The sequence below is a fragment of the Cynoglossus semilaevis genome, chromosome 8, assembly GCF_000523025.1.
Source record: "Cynoglossus semilaevis isolate Cse_v1.0 chromosome 8, Cse_v1.0, whole genome shotgun sequence".
NCBI lineage: Eukaryota > Metazoa > Chordata > Actinopteri > Pleuronectiformes > Cynoglossidae > Cynoglossus > Cynoglossus semilaevis.
Genome location: NC_024314.1, coordinates 25,758,431 through 25,783,092, shown reverse-complemented (window position 1 = coordinate 25,783,092; position 24,662 = coordinate 25,758,431). Strand labels below are relative to the sequence as shown.

The window sequence follows — 24,662 nt, the reverse complement described above, 5'->3', positions numbered from 1 at the left end:
AGCGCCGGTGACAAAGGCGCTGGGAGAAAGCACTACTAATTTTGCGGCCTGCCTGTGTCACCAGCACCCTGTTGGGACGACAGATGTGCAGATGATGTCATGTAGAAAGGGGATAGGGCGGGAGGGTGGAGTGATTTTTAGCGCGGGAGGACAGTGGACAGGCGGAGCCTCCGTCTGAGAGAGGAAGGGAGGGAGCTGGGGAGCAGGACTGAGGCTATCCTTCATTGCTCTGCAGTCACGCAATTATTCAGCTTTCATAAGATGTGACTCAGGGCATTTGCGAACCTGTGAGAAAACCCACTCCCTGTGCTTGTTTTTAAAGCCGCCCTCAATCTGTTTGAACCTCCACCAGCTCAGGAAGGACAGAACTGAGCGACTGTCCCCGTCCTGCCATCGTCGTTACTCTTTTATTTCATTTTACTCTGCAGACGCAACAGATGTGCTGAAGCCGTGTTTTCAGTCGCACAACCTCTCACAAAGCACTGCCTCTCCAAACCACACAGGCCATCGCAGCTATAATTTACTCAGCGCAGTCATTGGCGAAGTTTACCCTCCCATCCCCTGACCGGCCGCAGCATAAGAACCCAATTGTTCTCGTGGTCCGTGGTGACAATGGCTGTTTGTGATCAACCGGAGGAAAAAGAAAGTGAGAAACGGCAACGGGATTGAAGAGAGCAGAGAGTACAGCAATGTGATCCAGTAACGTGTACAATTCACTGCTAAAGATATAGCCAAGGTCAAGGTCGGTTGGAGCGGGAGAGGTGGGTGGGGGTCAGAGTGACCACTCAGCCCTGCGGGGATCGAATCGAGGACACGTCTTTCTCAACGCTCCGCTCTCAGGCTCACACTTTAACACGTTTTCACCTGGATCTCTGAGAGAGAGAGAGAGAGAGAGAGAACCAGCTTTATCTCTGCCTCACATTTAGACCCACAGTCAGAGCCAACGCCGTCCCATCTGCTCCCCACCTGCACTCTCTCAGGCCAATTGTGTTGGCACGACCTGGGGAGAAACTGCATGAATTAGGCGGTCGGATGTTGCTTAATGATCGTCCTGCACAAGCGCAGCCGTTCCTGGCATTGTTAGGTGTTGGAGTGAGACTGAGAGGGATTGTATTCTACGCTCCAGTGCAGGAAAGCAGCTAATAAGTGAGTGAGGCAACCTGTGGGAATCAGCCCAAAACAAAAAAAACAAAAAACAAAAACAGGACCAAGCCGGTCCTTTCCCCAACTCTGTGTTTTTGGTCACTTTTTTTCAAACAGGATCTTCGCTCAAACTTAACTTTGCATAACGAAGAAAAAACAGACCAGTCGTTGATCCATTGATTGAGTCAGGACTCAACACGTGGCCCTCGACCCAAGACGAGATAATCATGTGAGAGATGCAGCACTTCACCATTCGAAATGAGCAGTCAGATCTCGGGAGTGTCCAAAGTGAGGCTCAGGGACTGATTGTGGTACATGGACAGATTTTATGTGGCCATTGTATTTGACCCTGCGACACAGCACACTTTTTTATTTACATAATATTTTTTAACTATCAGGGAATTTCCACATTTTCAGCTGTCTTTTTAGCTAAGTGTTTTAGCCCTAACGTTAGCTAAAGGGGAACTATGTCTTAGCTTGTCTTAATGCAAATTGCGTACACAGCCTTGTAGCTGCTTTTTGACATGTTCTGCCATTTGTTTTTTTTTTATTTGACAATCAGCCATTGGTTGTTTAGGCATTGACTTATAGATTTCCTTCTACTATTTTCTTTCCTTTTTTTTAGCTATCCGCCTACTTTTAGCTACAAGCTTTTCGTGGCTTCTTCACTTCAGAAAACTTTGAGCCTCATTAATATTTTGTTGATGTTGGTAATGCTAATGATCTTTGCACACATTTAATTTTCCTTGGGCTATTTTTCTATGAATTTTTGCTCACTTTCTTTCTGATGAGCAAGTTTTTTCGGTAGCTTTGCCAATTTAAAGTGACCCCACAGCCTCCTGTAGCAGGAATATTAGCATTCTGAAACTGAAACTGAAATTTCTCTGCCCGTGTTATCTGACTTAAATACGTAAAAATAATTGAATAGTTTAAATAGTCAAAATATAACCGTGGTGTATAAATTGCATTGCAAATTATACAGGCATAAATTCACAAAGTACAGTTGACCCTAAGAAACGAACAGCGTCTCTTGGCATAAACAACATTATTAAATACACAACGTAGCATATAACTTTGTTTTTTTGGCTCACGGCCGACTGCCCAGCGTACTGTACTTCCACTGGACCACAGATAATAAAGCGATATTACAGGGAGGAGTGCATTCAGAAAATGACACATGAACGTCTGCTCACTCTGACTTCAAAGAGATGAAATCTGATCCGTGATACACTTGAGTAACATGTTAATCTAATAGGGCCCTGGGAAAAATATTATCATTTCATTTTGATCATTTACTTAACAGGGCGTTACTATAAAAACATAAATGCTCAGCCATTCATCAGCACTTAATAAAAAAAAAATAACATAGAATGTTCCGGCTCATAAATTAAGACAGGCAGCTTCTGTGCACAAACCTTTGTATTCCAGTCCAAGTCACTTAACGAAAGGTTTCGAGTCAAGTCTGAGCCGACCCCCAATGGTCTCCGTCCAGAGCTGCTGTAGAGGCACGGAAGAAATTAGTTGGGTTACCACAGTTGTAAAGTTCAAGCCACAGAAGACAGAAGAGTTCAAGTCGAGTCCACAGAGATTTAAACCCAACTCCATATCACTTAAAATGCAGTGAAGATAACCCAGGGTGTCAAGTCCAAGTCCAAGTCAATGAGGAAAACTTCATGTGCAGTCTTAGCAGAATACCTGGGGTTCCAAGTCCAAGTCCAAGTCCAAGTCGCCAAAGAAAAGTCAAGGTTCAATTTTTCACAGGAACCCAAAATGTTCAATTCAAGTTCAAAACCCAATTCCAAGTTCAAGTCACTTAAGAAAAGTTCAAGTGCAGTTTGAACAGAGATCCCAAGATTTCAGGTCCTAGTCAACCACGTAAAGTTCGAGTGCACTCACAGTCCAAGTTCAAGACCAAGTCAACGAGGATGTACATATTTTAGTCCAAGTCCAAGTCACCAAAGAAAAGTCAACAAGCAATCAGTAACAGAGAACCCAAGGTGTTCAATTCAAGGTCAAATCTGAGTCAGTGAAGAAAAGTTCAGTCTGAACAGAGAACCCAGGGTTTCAAGTCCAAGTCACAGAAGAGTCCAGGTCTGAAGAAGAAAAGTCAGTGCATTTATATACAGTAGATTCATATAAGGAGTTTGAGGTTGAATTTTATGCAAGTAGAGTCTGGACCAGGCCTTAGTCAAAGTCCAAAAATCCAAGTTGCGTTGCAGCGTAAATGTTCAATTTGATGTCAGAGCGGAGTTCCCCTGTGGTTTTTAGTTTGAGTCACTTAAGTACAATCTGAGTCAGGTCGAGGTCAAGACACAAAATTTCACTGTCTCACTTGGTTGTCTATTGAATATTGTTTCTTTTCTTTTTTTTAACAAGAAAGGCAGAGTGGGCAGGTCAAAAGGTCACGTGTTCTTATTTTAAGTGTCTGATCTGAAGAAGTGGAAACATGTCGAGACCACTTTGACAGGTTGTATTGTAACTTTTCTAGACCTGAATATGGATGAGACATGTCCCCTGGACGTCTCCAACCACTTTGACAGGTTGTGTTGTAACTTTTCTAGACCTGAATATGGATTACAATTTATTTATTTATTTATCAGGTTTTTCTTTTTCAACCATCCAAAAATTTAAATCTTTGCAGAGATTTTTCTTTCTTTTTTTCATTTTTTTTTTCATATGGCAGCCAAGCAGGCAGCACGTCGTACGAAGGCCAACTGCTAAAATTCCACAAAGAAGGAATTCTCACAGAAGCTCTAAGACGTGAATGACTTTTTCTTAAAACATTTATTCAATTGGTCTCAAAACTTTTTGACTTTCCCTGCTTTCATCTGCTTTCAAACAAGTATGAAGTGTCATATTGCTGCGGAACTACAAGCAGTGATATTACAAATGTTGAAGCTGAATTTCTAGGTTACCTTGACCTTCAAAAGTTGAATTAGGAACAGTTCTAAAAAAAAAAAATAAATTTTTTTTTGGCCAGTCACTTTACTGACTGAAGTTACTAAAAATACCGACAGGGTGCAGGGCGTGATCGTCTCTCTCGGTCTGAGATGATCGATCACATCTCCAGTCTTTTCATGGCACGAGGCGTAGGGTGTGGCACCGCACTGCAGCACCACTGATGGGACCAGGGCCCTGGGTGCCACCCAGAGCGAGGAAGAGGAGAGTAGGTGGTGAGGGAGAAAGAGACGTCGGTTTTGGTTCTCCACCCACTGTTTTTTTTTTTTGTTTTTTCTGGAGCACACCTCCCTTTGTGTTTCTTCCTGTTCCCCCTCTTCCTCCGCGCCTCTCCTGCTGGAGGTGCTGTCTTAGTGCGCTCAAAGCAGAGAGGTCTGTGTCTGAGAGTGGTGGTCTGAAATGAAACTAAGAGGGGCCTTGGGTGGTGGAGAATGCTAGCTTTGTCTCAGCTGCCTTTCACACTGTCTGGAGACACGGCAGGGAGGGAGCTGGAGGAGAGTGTCTGATTGCAAATTAGCAGTGCCAAATGGAGAGCCCTGACCACCTCCACCAAACTCTACCTTCATTTCCTCCTCTCCTCTCCTCTCCTCTCCCCCCCCCTCCCCCCCCCCTCCCCTCACTTTCTACTGTTTTTTTTTTCATTATATACATACAAACACACATACACCCCCCCCCCCCCACCCCTCCCCTCCCCCCTCCCCCCTCCCCTCCTCTCCTCTCCTCTCCTCTCCTCTCCTCTCCTTTCCTTTCCTCTCCTCTCCTCTCTTCTCCTCTCCTCTCCTCTTCCCTCGACTTCTTTTGAAAAGTTTTTATTTTAAATTGTAATAGAAAGTCACCACAGGACTCTAACCATGTGCTTGATGTATTTATCCCACAAATTTCTCTTTGTTAATTGATCTCAATGAGAGAGAGAGAGAGAGAGATTGACTTTATGCAAAAAAAAGGGTTTTGAAATGAAATATTTATGAGTATTCAAGTGCTGTAGTGCACCCAGCTGTAAGGTGTTGGACGATAAGTGCTTTAAATCTGTAGTCTCCTGCACTTTTTGAAGTGGAAAAACTTATTGGCGTCTGTTCATTTATACCATACACTATATAACCTATATATATATATTTTGTATTAATAGTTTGTATCAAACAGCCCTCAGATTTCCAAAGTTGTACCAAAAAAAAAAACCCAACCAACAACAAGAAAATAGACTTTAAGAACTTCAAGTTTTCATATTTAATTTTCTGTCAGCCCTGGCATTTTAATTTTAAATCAATAAAAAAATTATACATTTAGTCACGAAATTTAATTTTAATTCCTACAACTGACTTCATTAATTCCCTATATAGGAATGCTTTTTACACTTGTACTTAAAAACTGCATTTTTATACATCCATTGAATTATCCTTCACTTCAAAGTTATCATTAAAAAAAAAGAAAATGTTAATCGTGATGTGATGATGGGCTAAAAAGTTTATTTTTGATTTAACAATAAATGTTTGTGTGTAAATACACACACACATAAATATGTGTGTGTGTATATATACATGAATCCATCTACATATATATAAGCATTGATTCTATTTAATTAATTTATTTTGCAGCCTAATATTTCATTTTGTTGTAAAGGTTTTTGTGTGGACATTGTGAGTGAAAGTGGAAGAGAGATAAAAACTTTGTGTGTGTGTGTGTGTGTGTGTGTATTTGTCTTGATCTTGAGTCACTGCCGGTAAATTACCAACACCATGAACTTGTCTCACCTCCTGATCCCTACATGGTCATCCTATTAAACACACACACACACACACACACTCTCTCACACACACACACACAAATTCCTACTCCGACCACTGTGTCGCAAAACACCTTTGAATTACAAAAAATAAATCATTACTTTCATTTTTGTGACTTTTCTTGTGCAGAAGAGCTGTTTAACACACACTTGCATATAGACCATACCCACCCATTTCTACACACACACACGCACACTTGCTGTCACACAGTGTGTTGTACCGATACCAGAACATTTTCTAAATCACCCATTCAAAGTTTAAGGGTGACTGATTTTTTTGAGTGAAATATTTTACAAATTACAGCCCAAAAAACAGAACGGAATTAAATTATAATAATGCATGTAAATGGATTCAGTTGGTTAATTGAAAATATAAAATCAGCACAAAATTTACTTTCTCCTATCACTTTTGTAGGCATTTGATTAAAATTGATTATTATTATTTTGTCATTGTTAATTATATTTATAACTGTGTGTATTAAATACCAACTACATTATTAAGTTTATAATCATATTCTTACATTTAACACTTAACTAATTATTTAAAAACAGTTAAATTTAATGCACAAAATTCTATAGGATGTGCGAGATAAAACAATCCAAATGATTTAAACAGTGGGGTCGGGAGTTTTTTTTTTTAAATGCTGGGCTTGTCTTTTTTTTTTACGGCTCTGCACAGCGGATTAATCAATAAAGTGTCTGTGATGCAGTTGAGCAGGTCTGAGCTTGTCCTCAGTCACCTGAGGCCCTGACCTGAGGAGAACTAGATGTCCATTAGCTTGAACACACACTCCAGCTCATTAATTAACACCTCGCTGAACATGTGAGTGAGGAACGGGATGAGGCTGCTGTCGTATGTCAGGCAGCCTGAAGCATGAAGACAATTATTAGGCACACGGGCGGTACCTGTGAGACAAACGTTCAGCCTTCATGGAGGTAGAGTGCATGCATGTGTGCTCCTCTGTGACCACAGTTATCCTACTATCTTTGAAACCGGACACGGGCTTGTTTGAACCTCACTGTTTGATGATAAACACTCATTTAATGTGAAAAAGACTTCATTGCTGTGTAGAACACACAGCAGCCTCACTGTCGCTATCCCTGTGATGCTGGAGTGTTTTTTCTAAAACAGGCCAAATCCGGAAGGATCTTTGGTCGGTGTACAGGCTCAGTGTCCCCACTGAACTTTGATGCATTGGTACTTAAAAAAACAAACAATTGAACGATTGATTTATTAATTTAATTTATATAGAGATTAACACACACTAACACACACACAAATATATGTTTGTAATATATATGTTTATATGAATATATATTTTATATATGTCCTGTATATAAGTTAAAAGATAATGTAAATGTTTCCTAAATGACCAAAAACTAGCAAAATCACTATTATAAAAAATGCCTAGATATATCTAAATGTAGCCAAGGGTCACAAGAGGAGATGGATAATTCTAAATAAGCTAAAAGTTAGCCAAAAGTCTTGTAAGTCGCTTTGATAAAAGCATCTGGTAAATGCATAAATGTAAAGTGTAAATGTAAAAGTAGCCACAAACGATTAATGATTAATCTCTACTTTCTTCTTTTTTAGATTAATAGCTTATGTGTTTCTGAAAATGTAACAAAAAAAATAACTTAAATGTTTTCAGGAAATAGGCTTAACGAAAGAAATAAAACAGGGAAATTTAGCTAGGAAGTAGGTTAAACGGGCAAAATATTTTATTGGAAAAGCTGTTGCAAATATTGTTTAAATCTAAGCACCATGATATCAAAAGTTACCAAAACAAATCAAAAACTCTTTAGAAATGGATACACATTGATGAGAAACCATGGCAAAAATAACTGAAAAGGTAATTTAGCTGTAGCTTGGAATGATTGTGAATACATCAAAAGTAGCTAAAAGTAATCGAAACATAGTAAAACTGGCAATTATGATCCAAAATTAAGTAAAAATGCTGAATATTTTTCATAAACACATCACAGAAGAACCTATACAAAATTATCAACAAATGCAGAAAAAAAAATACTCAAAGTGGAAATTATAGCATAAGCTAGAGCAAAACCTATAGTTAGCCAAAGGTTGTCACAAAATTACTTTTTTAGTTTAAAAATTATTAACCGAAGAAAAAAGTCAAAGTTGACCCTCAAATAGCTTGAAGTAGCCGAGAGGTGTTTTATAAAATAACAATAAAAAAAGAAAATAAAAGAGGAAAAACTTGGGCAAGAGTAAAATTAAAAGTTAGTACTGGCACCTAAAACTGACTAAAACGAACTCTGAAATATTCTAAATTTGCCCCTAAAAGTCATTTGAAATACCACTGAACCAATTGCACTGAGGCAAATATGCCACTATGAACATGCACTTTTTAACCTGTTGTGTACAGTTTAAATGAAACCAAAAACAAAGTGGCTTCTGACTGTAGTGTTTCACTCCATTGTGGCATTCTAAAGTGTTTCTATTTAAAAAAGAAAACTTGTATAACCTTTGTCTTAGCGTTTGTTTTTCTTTCTCTTTATAAAACACGGGGTTTTTTTTTGCATTTCAGTTTTTCGTTTGTTGTCATTCTGTCTTCTGAGTCACACGGTGTGACATGAAAAATATTTTTAGTGAATTATCAGTATACGTGGTTTCATTTTACAAAAATCGAGACAACCTTCGACTCAAAATGAAGTAAAACATAGAACGGACGACTATTTTCTTCCGTTATTTCGAGGGTCAGATAAGTTCACACAAACAAATAGTGCTTTAAACTCGGCGGAGGCAGCAGCAGAAGAGGAGGGTGGTGAGGGGGCATTTAATAACGTCTGTTAAGCACCATTCTGCTTCTCTACATATTAAAAAGTGCGACGTTTTTTTGTTTTCTCTTTCTGCTGTTTTTCTGTTTATAAAAAAAATAAAGCAGAGCGACCTCGGGGTCCGCTGAAAGCCGTGTTGCTGCTTTTAAAACGGGGACTTCACCTCAGCTGAACCCGGCGCCTGTGTCTGCTTCGCGGCGGCAGCGGCCGCTCAGTCTGTTGCCTGTGTCCCCGTTGAACCGAAGCTGTAGCCGGCGATGAGAAGCAGCGAGGGGCGGGGGAGGGACGGAGGGGAGGACGGCGACACTTACCTCATTTGTCCCTGCTATAAGTGCACTACGAAACAGTCTCTCGGCTCAAATATTCACCGTGAGCTTGTTGTCTACCCCTCCGTCCACCGCTACTGTCGCTTTGTGTGATTTTCTGCTGTTTTTCCCTGCTCTGAGAGCCCAGACAGACGCCGCGAAGGAAATACAAAGAGGTGAAGTTGAACGAGCTGGAAGACGACTTGAACTTGACACCTGCTGGTGCGTACTCTTTATTTACATTCACATTTCACTATTTTCATCGTCACTTACACTTTCCACTTATTAAACGGCAACAGGGACTGCGATTTGTGTGCGTCCGTTTTAACCGTTAGTGCACTACGCAGCTGTTTTTCTTCCAGACCGAGTCACTGAATGGGTAGTGACACCATTACGAGCTTTAGGGAACTTTCCAGACGGGAGCTTATAATCATTGTCTGCACATTATGACAGCGAGTTCTCTGCTTTATCGTCCCCCAGTCTTTGCGTGGATGTGATACCAAACACGAGATGGGGCTTGTTTTTTTTTTTTTTTTTGCTGCCCCACTTTCCCCTTGCCTCTCACTCAGACAATAATCTTCCCCTTTGTCCCTGATGCAGGCAGTGATAAAGCAGCAGGCGTTGTTCACCGTCAATTCAACAGTTGAACTAGGGCTGTAGGCAGAAGTGAACGGCCGCGAGAAACGCTATGTGAACATCAGGACCTGTGTTCAAGGTCCCGTGACACAACTCGGAACATTATAGAGTACAGGATAAGGTCGAAGGAGGAATCTGCCTGAGTGCAAGTGACATGGGTTAGAAACAGTTGTTGGAAAGCAGTGACCACTTTGTGGTCTGTGGCAGTGGAACTTTAATGACTTTTAAAATTAGTTGACATTATGGAATATACTGTATATACAAATTCAAACCCGCTGACTTCCTGTTATGTAAAGTACCCGAACTAGACTGATGTGTGCATTATGTGTCGTGCAAGTTTTGATTGTTTCTACATGTTCAGAAAGTGAAAATGTATTTTGTGGCAAATTAGTCAACAAGTCAATATGAAAACAATTTAGATCCCACCATTGAACCGAGTCTTTATTATGTGATAAATCCCTCTGCTAAAGATGTAAAGTAACAGCAATTTATCAAGCTTTACTGTGATGTTCCAGGCAAACAAAACATAACTCGCAAGAAAGGTTCAAAGTATTTCCCATTATGGATAGTTCAAAAGCAACTTCTCCATGGAAACCTTGGGTTTGATGTGGTTGGCTTAAGTTTCCAGTGCATATTTAAAGTATCCCCATTGTAGGAGAAGATGAAAAAAATGTTAAGATAAACTGTAATAATACACTGTTAACACTGTACTTACAAGGTTTTCAGCTGGAGCCTCACATAAACTCTTCAATCCATTAGTAAGGATGAAGAAAAAAAAATTCAAATCAGATCAGACTTTAATGCTTTGCCACAGATACACCAAGCAATGTTTTCTTTTTAAGTAGTCAATTATTTTTCACAAATGTGATAAAAGTCACATGACTAGGATTAACAAACAGATGTCTGTACGTGGTGAAAACAGCCAATTATTCCCATGAGTCCAAAATTGCAAAGTCTGCTCTAATTTTTTGCTTGATTGACTCAACGCACATGATTACCAAATCTTTGTGCCTATGAAAGATGCACTTTGGTTAAGGGATGACATTCGAAGTGGCAGTGCTAAATATTATTTCATTGCTAAAGCAAACACAAACATTAGTCCAAATTTAGTGCCCACGTGTTAATTTTATGCCCATGTTTTCTAAATTTTGTTCTTTGGTTTCTGGAGTTTCCCTGATGTCCAGTTCCCCAACGATGTAAATGTTTTGGCAGAGGAACAACAAAATGTTTGAGATTTAAATAGGAGCCTGGCATGTCAATGTCTGTGGGTTGCGTCATTGTTACTGGGCTTTTTTTTGCTATGCACCGTCACCGCATAGGCCCCTCAAAGACTCTCTGTCGTACTCTCCAAATGACCAATTTGTAGGATTTTCACTTAAATGTGCATTCAATTAAAAAGCTAGCTTTCTCTGTGTTCTTCCTGAGACAATCAGTGCTTGTGGGACATCAGGACATATGGTGGAGCTGTGTGGTTTCCCCTCATGTGTCACTGTGGTTTCCCTCAGAGAAGTTTTTGATGAAATTAATTTATGGAAATTTGAGTGGAGCTAAGGCAGCAGCTGAAGCCCTAAATGTATTTTAATGGTTGAAAGGCCTGTATCTGACCAGGCTTCTTTTCGGGTGGTGTTGTGAGCTTCTGTGAAACCTCTACATTTAAATATCTGTGTTTTGCTTCATCCTCCACAGCTTTTACTTCCTGGTGGCTTTAGATTATTATTGATTAACCTGCCAGTGCCTCACAAGTGTGCAGTTTGTTTGGCCATTTTTGCTCTATAGCAGCGTGCCATGTTGCACTCAGACTGGTACCAGCCTTATTGCCACACAGTTGCATCACATTTTTAACCCTGTGTGAAAAGGACTAAAGCTGCGAGTGTCCAGATAAGCAGCAACCACTTACCTGAGTATCTTTAAAAAAGCAAAAACAAAAAGTCCACGTTGACATGAATACAAAAGAATATTGTAAGACAAACAAAGACACTCCACTTTAAGGTAACGAGACAGAAATGTATTTTTCACCCACGTGAAATGTATGGACTGTGAGGCTCTGTTTAGGATCTAGACACTGTCTGATTTTGGTTTACATGTCTGAGATTCTACCTCAGATTTTGGTTATGCCTCAGATGACTTTTTTCCCACACTATATCGACTCCTTATGCTCAGCAGAAGTCAAACACACACACACAAACACACACTGCTCCCTGTTATCAGTTTATCTTCAGGAGTTGTTTGTTCTTCCAGATCTGGTATCCCTCATGTGTTTCGCTCCGTTCGTCTGTGTGCTTTGTCTGCAGGTTTGCTGGTTTAGTGAGATTCTGTTTGTACCAGAGTGTCAGTGGAAATTGCATCTGTGGCGGCTGAGAGTAACGCGGTGTCGTGCGATCGCCACATTCCCTCCTGCAGCATGTCTCGCTTTTTTTTTTTGGAGAGAGAGAAGCAGAACTGACAGAACGCTGGAATACAAACAGGGTCACCCTGACCTTTCTGGCTGCAGCTGTCTGTCGCAAAACAAGCTCTTTTATGTGATGTATTATGGCCCTGATATTGAATGTTTATAAAGCGTGGTTGCCGTTATAAACAGGAAGATGCCATTGTACTTTCTAGAAACACAGGTGGCTCTCAGACAATGGACCGGGGCTCATTTCTCCACTCAGGCACTGGCACAGGAGCATGCACTTGGCTGCAGAGTGAAAATTGGCGAGATTATTGTCTGATTTACCCTGCCACCCTGTGGCGCACAGCCCTCATTGTGGTCCATTACTGCAGTGACCAGCATAAAGCAGAGGAGAGACTCTCTGGGTTCGCCTGAATTTTCTCTTGTTTGCTTTCCGAACGGTTTTTGTCCTCCAACTCACTCTCGCTCCTGCTCTCTCTCTCTCTCTCTCTCATGTCTCAATCAATTGATTGAAACTCTAAACTGTAAGATCAGGCCAAGAGCAATCCAGCCTTTCTATGAATAGTTGATTGGACCTGATGGCAATGTGGTGTGTTGTTTCTTTAAGGGCATTTCAGGTCAGAGGGCGGGAGGCGGTGGGGTGGTGTTTTGGGGGCGTTGTTTCGGTGTGCATGGCTAATACCGCAGTGTAGTGTGTTGTGTGGCGTCCCGTCCCGTCCTGAGCGGTGTTGTTGAGGCTCACAGAGAGTTCTGCCACTCCCTTATCAGGTCATCTATTGTTTTTTTTTTTTAGAAATAAGCGCACGTGCTGTTCAGGTTAGCTTATAATGAAGAGACTTCAAATTATATTTTGTACTTTTTTTGCCGTATGTGTCTAACACCGGTCCAAGCTGCTGCGGCCTAACAGTAAGGGCTGATGATTTGTTTTTGTTTTTTAGTGGGATGTTCACAAGTCACAAGTCAACATAGAGCATTAAGCTGGTGCATTTTATGAGCTGCATCAGGGTGACCGTGTGTTGACATATTTGTTTCCTTGGTACGTCCTTTCTGTCCCCATCAAGCACTTCACATTTTAAATTTCAACACATCTCGGTGCAGGGCATTGAAGTGCTTGACCTAATTTCTCTGGCAGAGAAGAATCCACCAGTCAAGGCCTTCCTGTGTGTGTAATTGTGTGTGTGTTTGTGTCCATGTGTGCACGTTGCTCTGGGTGTTTCCTCCTTGCCTTTCTAACAGGAAGCTGATGTGGAGTTCAACTGAGGACAGGGAAAAGGCCTTTTCTTTCCACTGTGAATCATTTGAGAGCGGGAGAGAAAAAAAAAAATTGAAAAAAAAGAGAGGGGAGAGAAAAAAAAAAAAAGAAGAGAGACCAGGCCACTGCATTGATTCAACCCTCTTCAATCTGGCCTTCTTTTCTCTCTTTTGGTTTCTCCTTCTCTCTTCTCTCCTCACTCTCTCTATAGATTATTTTTGCTCATCTCAGTTTTTTTTTAATATTTTTTTTTAGTTGTATATCAGGCTTTCCTCGCGTTGGATAGTGCTCTGGAAGGAAATCGGCAAGTTCCTACATTTCACAAGTCCAGAGAGAACTGGGGGTGTGGGGCAGTACAGGGAGGACGAAAGGCAGAAGAAGCAGTGCTCTGTGAGGAGCTGTGCAGGTTCTTCCGGTTCAGTTTTTGTGTATCTGAAGTCAGTAGTAACTGGCCCTGGTGTGAAGTCCCTCGACGGTTTGTCTTCTGTTGTATTTGAAGCAGCAGTAATATGAAAAGAGGTTATAACGATATCAGAAGCAAAGCCTTGCAGGTTGTTGCTGAAGTGGCTAAAGTTACTGAGTGAAAGTGTGTGGCTGTGCTCATCAACATACATGACGTTTTACGGTTTTAAAACCCAGTCGTGGGCCGAATACGATTGACATTTATAGAACAGATCTGATACGGATGGACATAAACATTAACGTCAAGCAAAATGAAAATATTGTTACACGTAAAATGTAAGGTTTTAAGTTTTTTTTTAAAGAACTGTTCATTTGATTAAACAGGTAAAGTTACCTGTCATCCATTTGTTACAAACATTCTGTATTTGATCATTACATTCAACCTGTCCAGTACACATTAGCACAGACCTAAAGACAACCATACCCATGTGCAGCCCTGGTGTGCCGCATAAAGTGACACGTTGGCCCTGTCACCTTAGACAGGTGCACTAAGGGATTTTTGTTTTGTTTTTTTTAAGTGAGACTTCATAACATACCTGCAAAAGCTACTAAAACTGCTGCAGTCGAACGTCTCCCTGTCCTTTATTCTACGCAATTACAAAACTTAACGCAAGTGCAGAAAAAGACGTTTATTTGCTCGGAGAACACGTTCACTTCATCATCTGCCGTTTTCATATTCCCTCTGGCCGTAGAATGGGAGCTGCAGCTGACTCTGTGCTCTGACCTTTGTCAAGGACAGAGACAGCCAGTCTCTGAAGGGTTTTAATATTTGACTTTCTGAAAGGACACAATTTGATGATGTATGGCTGTTTTTATTTATTTATTTTTTTAGCATTTTACCTACCAGAAATGTTAATCCAGGGCCGGTTATCATTTTATTTTTATTATTTGAAATTCTGTGAAATAGTATATAATACTGATACTGATGTATAGTGAGATCAAACCCCTGTGGTTTTATCACTGAAATTTCCAGGGACATTACATTTTATCCTTTACTCAATTTAAAAAAGCAAGCAAAGGTCACAGGTCACACTAGTCAGGAAAATTGATAATATGCTAAAAACACCACAGATGAGCTCAGAATTATTCAGGAGTCTTTGCTAATGAGCAGATTACTTTAACATCGTGTTAGGTCAGACTTTTAAAATGATTTAATTTGACACTAGACACTTATTGATTGAGTAGAAATCACAAACAACTCCAGTTTTTAAATAGCTTAACATAAAAGGAGAATTCTGATGTATCTCAATGGACAACAGTGATTTCTTTAAACAGTATTTTCAGATGTTCAAAACAAGCAATTAACATAGCATTTAAAAGTCAATTACCCATATTTAGAGTCTCTTTATTACGTAACTTAATTAAAAAAAAGACAAACTTACGTTAAAACAAGCGACCTAATCAGTAAGTCTTGAGCTGAGTTCACACACTAACTTGTATTAACTCCTGATTTTCTAAAGTAAGTGTGTTTTAATTAAAAGTGAGTTGTCTAGTCTTATATATGTTTATATATATAAGAATGTTAGAATGTTTAAATTAGCAGAGGTAGAAAATCACATTAAGCATCACTTAGTTTCAAACCACACACATACACAGACACATAAGTGAATATGTGTGTATTTTACTTGCCTTCTCTCTCAGTGGGAATCATGTTTCCCCACACACCACTAGAGAAAGCCCAAGTACCACCAGTGGCATGCGTACCATAGCTTTAGAACTGCTGTGCAGAAATGGTTACTTTTTGAATTTCTTCAGATAATTCTGAATTCTATGTAAAATAATGGCAGTGATGTATTTTTTTTAGAAATGTTGTTGAAAAATCTCTATGTCTGCATTTAAAGAAATATTTTTTAGGAAATGAAGCTGAACTAAAACAGAGATTTCTTTTGTTCTTTAATTTCAATTTTGTTTTTGTAAGACAAAGCTTGTGGCGTGAACAAATTAATGTCATTTGTTTGAGCAAAAATTTGGATTAAAAAGGAAGGAACAAACCATAACTTTTCGTCTGACATGTAACAGCAGAAACTTTCCAGAAAGAATGTCCTGTTCTGGGTTTGTGCTGGCAGCACCGTGCACGGGTGGGAGACAACCTGCAACCCAAAAGTGCACAGTGCATTTCCAAATAAATTGCAGCTCCTGTGGTTTTTTTTTTTTTTTGCAGTGAATGATGCAACCATCCGGTCTTTAAATTTGTCGTTGATTTGTCCTTTGTCTCCGGGGCAGGTCAAAGAGGACAGAAGACAACGCGGCTCCCCCAGGCCTGGATGTAAACTCATGTGAGTAAGTGAAAACTTTATCTTGCCAGCAAGTAAATTATATTTGTTTATAATATTATTTTAGACAAATTTGAACACTGCATGAAGGCTATCGCTTTCATCACCTGTGGCACAGTTCTGATTGATGACAGATAATGAGTCAGAACTGTTTAACCGTTTCAGGCCGCCTTCTTATTTGTAACGTGAATTGTTCCATTAGAGGGATTCAGGGATTAAATTAGGTTTCAAGAGATTACACTTGAAGTTCATGCCGGAGCAAATGCAATATTTCATGATTCTGTCGTGAGTGCAATTTAAAAAATCAGAAGACCGACATTGTCTGTCGACCCGGTGTGAAGCCGGACTGAAAACAGGACGATCAGCGTCACGCTCGTTGTCACAGTCGGAGTTAAGAGTATTTAAACAGATAATAGTGAGGAGAGTTAGAAGTCACTGATGTGTCAGTTTGATCCATTAACACTATCGACTCTGTGACTTCTGCCCTGGTGTTTGACTGAGTTGCTGTGCAGTCATTATAATCTTCTTCCAAATTTATTTCGATCCAAAAATGTCACCCTTTTTTTTCTCTCTCTCTTTCACCTACATAAACACAAGTGCTATTTTGAGAGGCTTCTACTGAGATGAGTAACTTTTGACTTATAAGGAACACTTTTTGTTTCCCGTGACTAAAGAGACACTGGACCACACCAACAGCACAAAGTCCATGAGAGAAAGAAGAGCACTGTCACAATGGGCCCCGGGTGTATAGACTTTCCAGACAACAAAATAAGGAGCGTACCTTCATACAGTATCTCACTCACACTTGGCCAAATGCCTGGTTACAGGTATTGTGTCATGTTTGTTTTTACTTGCATGGACAACCAGATGGGTGGAGTTTCTCCAGTGCAGGAACAGAATCAATATTAGTCTCAGAAAAGTTCACTGAGTTTACCGACGCACTTCGAAACCTGATGTTCCTCTTACGTGTATCAGAGAAAGAAAACACTCCTCCTCCACCTTTGCCTCCTCCTCCTCCACCTCACATATGACTCTTCCCCCAAGAACAACAGAACAGAACTTTGTTTGTTATATACTGTGACTCTTTTGATATAATTAAAAAAGCCGGCGCATTCTGCTGTTAACACGTACAGACCCTGTGAGTACTCTCACAGTCAGTACTGTGTGTATTTTAATAATCCCTTGATTTAGTTGCACAAAAGTTTTGTTTTTTTTGTCAGAAAATACATGTGTCCAGTCAGTGTGATAGTAGAACAAAAGGAAAAACAAACAAACAAAAAACTATAGAAATCAACAGTTTGACTCAATTACTTTTTTTCTGAAAGCTTTACTTTTTAGTTTTTGAACAAAGCTTACTTTTAGGTTTTGATCTGAACAGTGAAGTAAAAGATAATTATCAGAGGTGTTTGATGATTCATTCTCTGCTTCTTCAGCCAAAACAGGCAGTGATGAGAATCACTGCCTGTGATTCTCATCACTGTAGAAGTGTAAGAAAAAAAAAAAATATCTGGAGACATCAAGTAACTTAAGTGTAAATTGTCTTCCAGTCGTGGTTTTACACACGTACTGTAAAGTGCTGTTTAACTGTAGTCAATATGCATAACCTTAATAGGTTTTATTTTTTTATCTGAGAGAAATTAAGTAAAAAAAAAAAAGTAGCTGATATAAGTGAGTGATTTCTTTTCTTTATTTTAACAACATGAGACATATTTGGAAAACCAAAGAGGACGATGTTGTAAGAACAATAATGAAACATACGTTCTGTGACATGATTTCTAGTGTGACAGCTCTTTGACTCTCCTCACACACTCGGCCGTCACGTTCTGATCTCCTAACACCTACCCTCGTCCCCATCCTTCCTTTGGGACAAGGGAAAGCGGTGAGGTGAAGGAAACAAGAGTTAATTTTTTTTTGCACTGTTCGACCACAGCCTGGTCGTCGCCTCACTGTCTCTCTCTGTGGTGTTTCTTTCCCCTTTTCACTTCCTCTGCCCTTCTCTCTGCTGAGATTTAGCTCATGTGTGACCTCTGCAGGTGTCAAGTCACACACAGCCGGGCTGACACAGGAAGACTTCCCTTTCCTTTCGAAGCATACTACTCCGAGGTACATCAAATAAACTAGGAAGTTCTGAAGTTTTTTCATATTCCTAAAAATGTCCTCACCATTTTAATTAGTTTTTTTTTTTTTTAGATTTAGATGTGATTATAAGAGACTTTGGCATTTGGAGTTGATGTTAAGTGATATTAAGCAATTACCGACAAATCAGATATAATAAATCAAAGCCAACGCATTTTTGGTCAGAATGATGCACATTATTTAAACCGGTCATTTGATTACAAAACCGTGGAACAAAAATTCTCATGTGTTTGACAGATTAGGGGTTCTTACGGGGTTGGTTGTCATTCCACATCATTTGCGCATTAAAAGAAAAAAAAAACCCAAAACTGTTACTAATAGAACTGTTATACAGTGATTTGTCCATTAGTCTGTGTCGCTCTGATCGTATGATGTCCAGACGTGCTGCTACCATCCACGCTCCAGCTTCACCAGCTTTGTAAAAAAGAGCACAGAAGCACCATATGTATTTAAAAATCTTTAAAGATAATGATTTTTTCCCTGCAGTTCAACTCCAATATTGTGTCATATATATCCAGTCAGACTTTAGGCGAGCTACAGTCGCCGCTCGTAAATCTTCGTATTTCACTGAAAAATAATTTGTTTGTTTTTAATGGACAGTCTCATCCCAGAAACTCTCACAGTGTCTCAGCTGCTTTCATTTTTTGTCTTTTTTTCTTTTTTCTTTTTTCTTTTTTTTTGCATCAGAGGTTGCGTTTACAAGCAAAAGAATTTTGTTTTTCTAACCCCTTTAACCAAGTTACAGCCTGACTCATGCGCAGCTTCCGACGCTGTCTGTTTGAATTGATTCTTTTTCTGATTATACAAAACCTCAACTGGTGTGTCTGACATTTACCCGTTACTGTGGCGTGACAAAAACCAAGAATCCAGTTCACCAGTACAAAGAGGGCAGTATGAGTAACTAATTGATACATAGTATTTGCTGTAGTTGTTTTGGGATTAATCCAATTGAAGGGTAATCTGTCACTCTCTCTCTTTCTCTGCTAATGTGTAACATACTGTAATCTCTGCGTCCTATTCTAGTAGTCTGTTAATATTAAATACTAACACGTATTTACCAGTGGCATGTCAACTATGCACTAACTCACTAGCTCCTCCTCGTATTACACCGAGGGCAGGGGGGCAGGTGCTAGTGAAACACCGTAGACATGTAGAGTGTAAAAGTAAAAGTGTGAGTGATGTCACCTTGCCCACTAGGGACTAAGTAATGTCGGGGGATGCTTGCTCTCTCAAAGATGAGGCTAAAATGAACTGTGCCACGGCATTAGGAAAATCTGTCTCCCTGGCTGCCTGTCCCTCTCAGACTGGGGGCTGCTCTGCCTCCACACAGAGCACTGGGCCACGGCTGCATTGTGGCCTGGGGCCTCATTTGAATGGGCCTTTAGTATTTTGTGTGAACAAGTCAGCGCCATTTGCATTTGTTCCAGTCACAAAGGTTTAACAGGTCAATAGGGACTCCCTGGCAGAAAACTAACACACTGGGATACCTTCTGCCCCCCCGCCCCTTCTTCCCTCACGTCTCCTCCAACGCTGTGGTTGTCAGACTCCCAGCTGGCTCGTCCTGCTAGTATATAAGTCCACCATGTTGTACGTGGACAGTTGTACGTCATCGCGTGAACGCACATGTGCTCGAGGAGGGAACTTTTATTAAAGAACGAAATGTTTGGTAACATATTTTGCACAGCCATTAGCACAGATTTAAAGCTGCTGCTTTTTTCCACTTAGTGGATTTAGTTCAGAAGCTAATGTTATTGTACCACAAACTACTGAGGTACAATAACAAAGGGATACTCTTTAACCTTTGAATTAAGGTTTTAAACCGAGGTCCGTCTTCAGGATGTACTCTCCGTATAAGAGCTTTTGTTCGTGACGGCTTTATGGCAAGACAGGAAAGCTTAGCTCGGACCTGAGAAAAAGAATAGTTGAAGCTGGAGACGTAAAGAGTTTAAAAATGTTTCCAACTGTCAAGGATTTATGTAAAAAGCGTTGCCTAAAAGTAATGAGAAATGATCCGCACGGAATAGAGAAGTAGACGAGAAATAAAAAACACTAACAATAAAAGTATTAGGATGTGTCTAGAGATGCAGGAATAACTGCCAAGGCAAAAGGGATCCTAATCAGTCATCAGTTATAAGTGTCAAAAAGGATAGTCACCAAAGCCCTGAACAAGAATTTACTGCAAGTTTTGGAGACCATGAAAACCCCACTTCTCCAAGGAGACACATCCGAGCCAGACTGAGGTCCTTGGAGGACGGCATGGAGAAAGAAGACACTGACTTATAGCATTTTATATGGACAAGCATAACAAAGCCATATCTATGAAGCCATAGGGCGAAGCAGAGAGAACACTGCAGTAAAACATAGTCATGAGTTTGTGTCTATAATATGTTTCTGCGAAGATACTTTAGAGCTTCTGGAACGAGACGACCCGAGAGAGTGGAAGGAACTGTGGAGGAAGAGCAACGTGAAAATCGGACATTGTGACTAATGTTTGGTGTCCCCAAACCCGAGAATACCGTGCCACAAACTTTGCTTAGAAACAGACCAGGAATAGGTGTTATAAACCAAAGCAAGACCAAGCAGGGTCCACCAGAAGACCCAGAAGTCTGGAAGAGCTCACGAGAGAATCCACCAGAAGTCTGGAAGAGCTCACGAGAGACCCCATGTAAAACTAGCTGTGATTCTTTAGGTCAGTGGTCATCAATGGACTTTTGCCCCAATGATAGCTTTTATGATAGACAATATCCTCACTAACGTCAGTGTCATGGTTGTCTGGGTTTATTACATTTATAATTAAAATATCAAAATAATTATTTCATGTTGTTTACTTTCACTTCTATTGCTATTGAAAAAAAATAGTTTTAAGCTGCCAGGGACCCAATGATCCACGACTTGGTACTGGTCCCCGGCCTATTGTTAATCTCACAAGAATTGTTAGTAAAACTTTTGCCTTTTTAAAATCTGTGGAAATATTTTTCATTCGCTGACGTTCGTTTCCTCAGAATTTCTACATTTCAAATCAGCTTTTGTTTAATTTTGGTAAAATTCCGCACACGAACACGCTATTGTTTGATGCCTGTCTGTTAGAGCGCAGTTATTAACAAAACAAAAAGAAGGCGAGATCAGACATTGATCAGACATGTGGCACTCACACAGGAACACAGACGTACTGGGAGGATCTTTGCTTTCTGCAGGTCTGTGGTTTCATTTCCTGGTGCAGGGGTATTTACGCTCTTAATAAATTAGTGGAACAGTATGATGTGACATGTGGGAGTTCATTACACTTCACGTCGTTCATCGGCTGTGGTGAAACTGAACAACGGTGCTTTCATTAATAAACACATAAAAGTAACACTTTGTTTTTAGGGCCTTTTTAGTTTGTTGCTTCTCGTCCCCGGAAACTTGACACATCACAGCATTTTTTGTGTGTGTTTAGAAGTAAACAAAAGTCTAGCACAGTTGACATGTCTAGTGAAAAACAGTAAATGCTCGAAATGTAACTAACGTTAACTGGCTTGAAACCAAAAAATTCCATGATTGAAACAGGAGCTAATACTGATTTCTTCTTGACCTATAGTTAACTTTGAGCTTCATTGAATGTTTCTTTATTAAAGTAAAGCTCTTATAAGTGCTGCCTCGTAGAAAGATAAACATTTTTAAAAGCTTTTTTTTTTCTTTAGCCAATGAATTGTTTTCTGTGTTGCGCCTTCCTCACACTGTCACTGTTCTTTAGCCAATGAATTGTTTTGCGCCTTCCTCACACTGTCACTCAAAAAACTGACAGGTGTGTTGGCTGTGATATGTCACCTGTCGTGGTTTTACCTACTCGTACTGAGAATGGATTTAGTTCAGGTAAAAGGAACACAAGCTTTGACAGAAAAGTACCTTGAAGAAAACACTCGGTTTGTGAAGCCACATTGACAAAATGGCCGTGACATGAGTAAGATTTAAAATGACTCTTTGCCTTGAATGATGTTGTTTCACGGAAGTATGGATCGTAATGGCAGTGAGATTTTTATTTTGTTGTTGTTGGGTTTTTTTTTGCCTTCTTGGCTTGAACGAGCAGTTTTCAGAAATCCAATACGAAGCTGTAATTACATCTGTGTCAAACACGATTCTAGAAAACAGACTCATTGACAATGAAAACAGTGAATATTCCAAATCATTTTCTTTATATGAACTAGATGAAGACTTTTCTGTAGTTGCTCTCTGTTCAAAGAGAGTGTGATTTGTGCAACGATTTTTTTCACGTCTCCAGAAATACCAAAAAAAAAAAAAAGGCCATGTTGATTTCAAGGAGGAATCTTATTGAAAAAATATTCATTTGTGGCAGTGGCAAAGATTAAGAACATTTGTGAGAATGTTTACATGGTTAAAAACAATGTAGTAATGTTTGTGTCTGATAGTGTTGGTTTTATGGTCTTTGTACTGTTGCCTTTTTGTCAGTAAAAGTCAAAAATGTCCTCATCGTAGAACCAGAAAGTGCCTTCGACGGTGGATCCTCCTGCGTGAGTCAGCAATAACTAGTACTCTCCAGACTGCAGGGCACAGAGTTGCTCTTAAGCCCAGTTACGTTTTTTGAAAGTTACTTTGACTTCAAACCCCATTTGTTCAAGTGTGTAGGTACAAAAATAGGCATAGGATTTTTTTTTTATAACAAAAACGTAAAGGCGTTAATATTCAGTCACGACTTTTCTGCAGGGGTGATTCACTACTTTCATTTCTTTTAGTCAGTGTCACATTGTCGTCACGTTGACACAAGACAAACCCTTGACCAAATGCCAGTTTTGCCATGTGCTGCTGGTGGAAATAAAAAAAAATTCCCTTTGTTTTCGTTTCTTCTTCCTGTCACCATCACCAGATTCTAGGTTCCACATCCACTGAACAATCTTCACAGCGTTGTACTCTGTGTTTCCCCCAGAGAGAGAAAGAGAGAAGGTGTTGGTTGGGTTACAGGCCTCTCTGCTCTTTCTTCAAACATTGACGTCGTCACTGTCACCTCTGGTTCTATTTGTATCTCATCGGGTCCAAATGATTTGCTTCCAGTGTGCTTTGATGTGTCCAAGTTGTCCAGACCTGATTCCTCAGTCCTACTTCGACAGTGTCTCCTCAGCAAAAAGTGGATTTTTTTTTTCTCCCCCCTTTTTCGTCTTTCTGTCACTTAAGTCATAGAGTGGGCTTTGTAATTCTCTGGTGTCCCACTTAGTTATTCTCAGTTTTCTTTGTAGAGTTTAACAGATGTTTTCGTTTCTCCTCGATCACTTTTCTGACTCCACTCCGTGACACATGCACATGTTTTGATAACTCGTCACTAACCATTGATTTTCCTCTGGACCTAAATTCAGAAAGTGCTGTCATGTTCCAATAACATTCTCTTCTTTTTTAATATCATGTCTAAAAACACATGGCCATAATTTTAAAATGAAATTTAATAGAGAATTTATTTAATCATTTCTATGATTTGTCTGTGCCACGATTCATAAAATAGAACAACTTTGACCTTTGGTTTTAAAGTCAAATCATTTAAGTCTTGAAAATAATGTGACTGACCTACATTCACTACAGAATATCATCCACATACGTACGTACAAAAGAAATTCATTCATGTTATTAAGGTTTTGAGAGTTTTGCTCATAGGTTCAGTTTGAATTACTTAATTAACCAGTGACTGTGATTTAGGTTTTATACATTTTTGTTATATTTTGGCAGTTTTTTGAATATGAATCATACTGAGCCTACTACTGAAACACAGAAAGGTGGATGGTCTGAAGGTCAGTCTGTTGTTGGCTGCGGTGATCCATATCCTAGTGCTCAACCTGATCCAGACCTCGTGCAGTATAATCACCACGTACACGCTAAAGTCACAGAGGAAGTGACTTGGCGCATGTTGCGTAAATAGAGCAGCGTGTTCAGACGTACACAGGCCCAGTTTATACAGTAGACCGGAGGACTGTGTATACATCTCGCACGGCGGTTCACGCAATTGTAACGGCACTAATAGTAGCACCTTAGCAGCGGCTCCCGCGGAGCGGCTCACTGGCGTATGAGACAGACAGCAGAGAGGAGCGGACCAATCAAATGTTCAGCGTCAGACGCGACTGAGAGCCACATCTTGTGTTCGGCTCTGATCGCTCCCCGCGCCCCGTCGCTGCTGCGCTGATGTTCTGCATTATGTGGCATTTGTTTGTATTAAGCTTTTAGGACACAACTGTTGGGACTCCTGTCCTTTTTATCTTTCCAAACTTAATTGCACCCATAGAAAAAGTGTGAGCCCCAGCATCAGGTGCTACAAACTGCTAGCTAGGCCCGCAGCCAGGCCCAGAGAGCCAGACCTGGCAGCTCCGAGGCTCCGACGTGTGAAAGGCTGCACACAAAGGAGCTCGCTCCATCTGTATGCACCCTACATAGGCAGGCTTTTGTTGCAGCCGACAGGCACATGACTGCTAGCATCTTAACCCCTGAGAGCCAGCGTCTCCTCTCCCCCTCACGCTGCACTGCAGGCTCCAGCAGACACTGCAGCGTTAAC

The 24,662-nt window shown here is 40.2% G+C and overlaps 1 long non-coding RNA gene across 8 annotated transcripts in view; it reads left to right on the top strand.

The window, feature by feature from the left end:
- LOC103382899 (uncharacterized) overlaps positions 1 to 24,662 on the top strand; it is a 46,983-nt gene that overhangs the window by 4,487 nt on the left and 17,834 nt on the right. For 2 of the 8 annotated variants that reach the window (XR_001760397.2, XR_003050338.1), the window contains exon 3: positions 15,951 to 16,003. This is a non-coding gene — a long non-coding RNA (uncharacterized LOC103382899). Of the gene's footprint in view, positions 1 to 7,266; positions 9,208 to 15,888; positions 16,008 to 24,662 lie in introns of those variants that run through there. The other 6 variants (XR_003050335.1, XR_003050336.1, XR_003050334.1 and 3 more) reach the window with 6 other exon arrangements.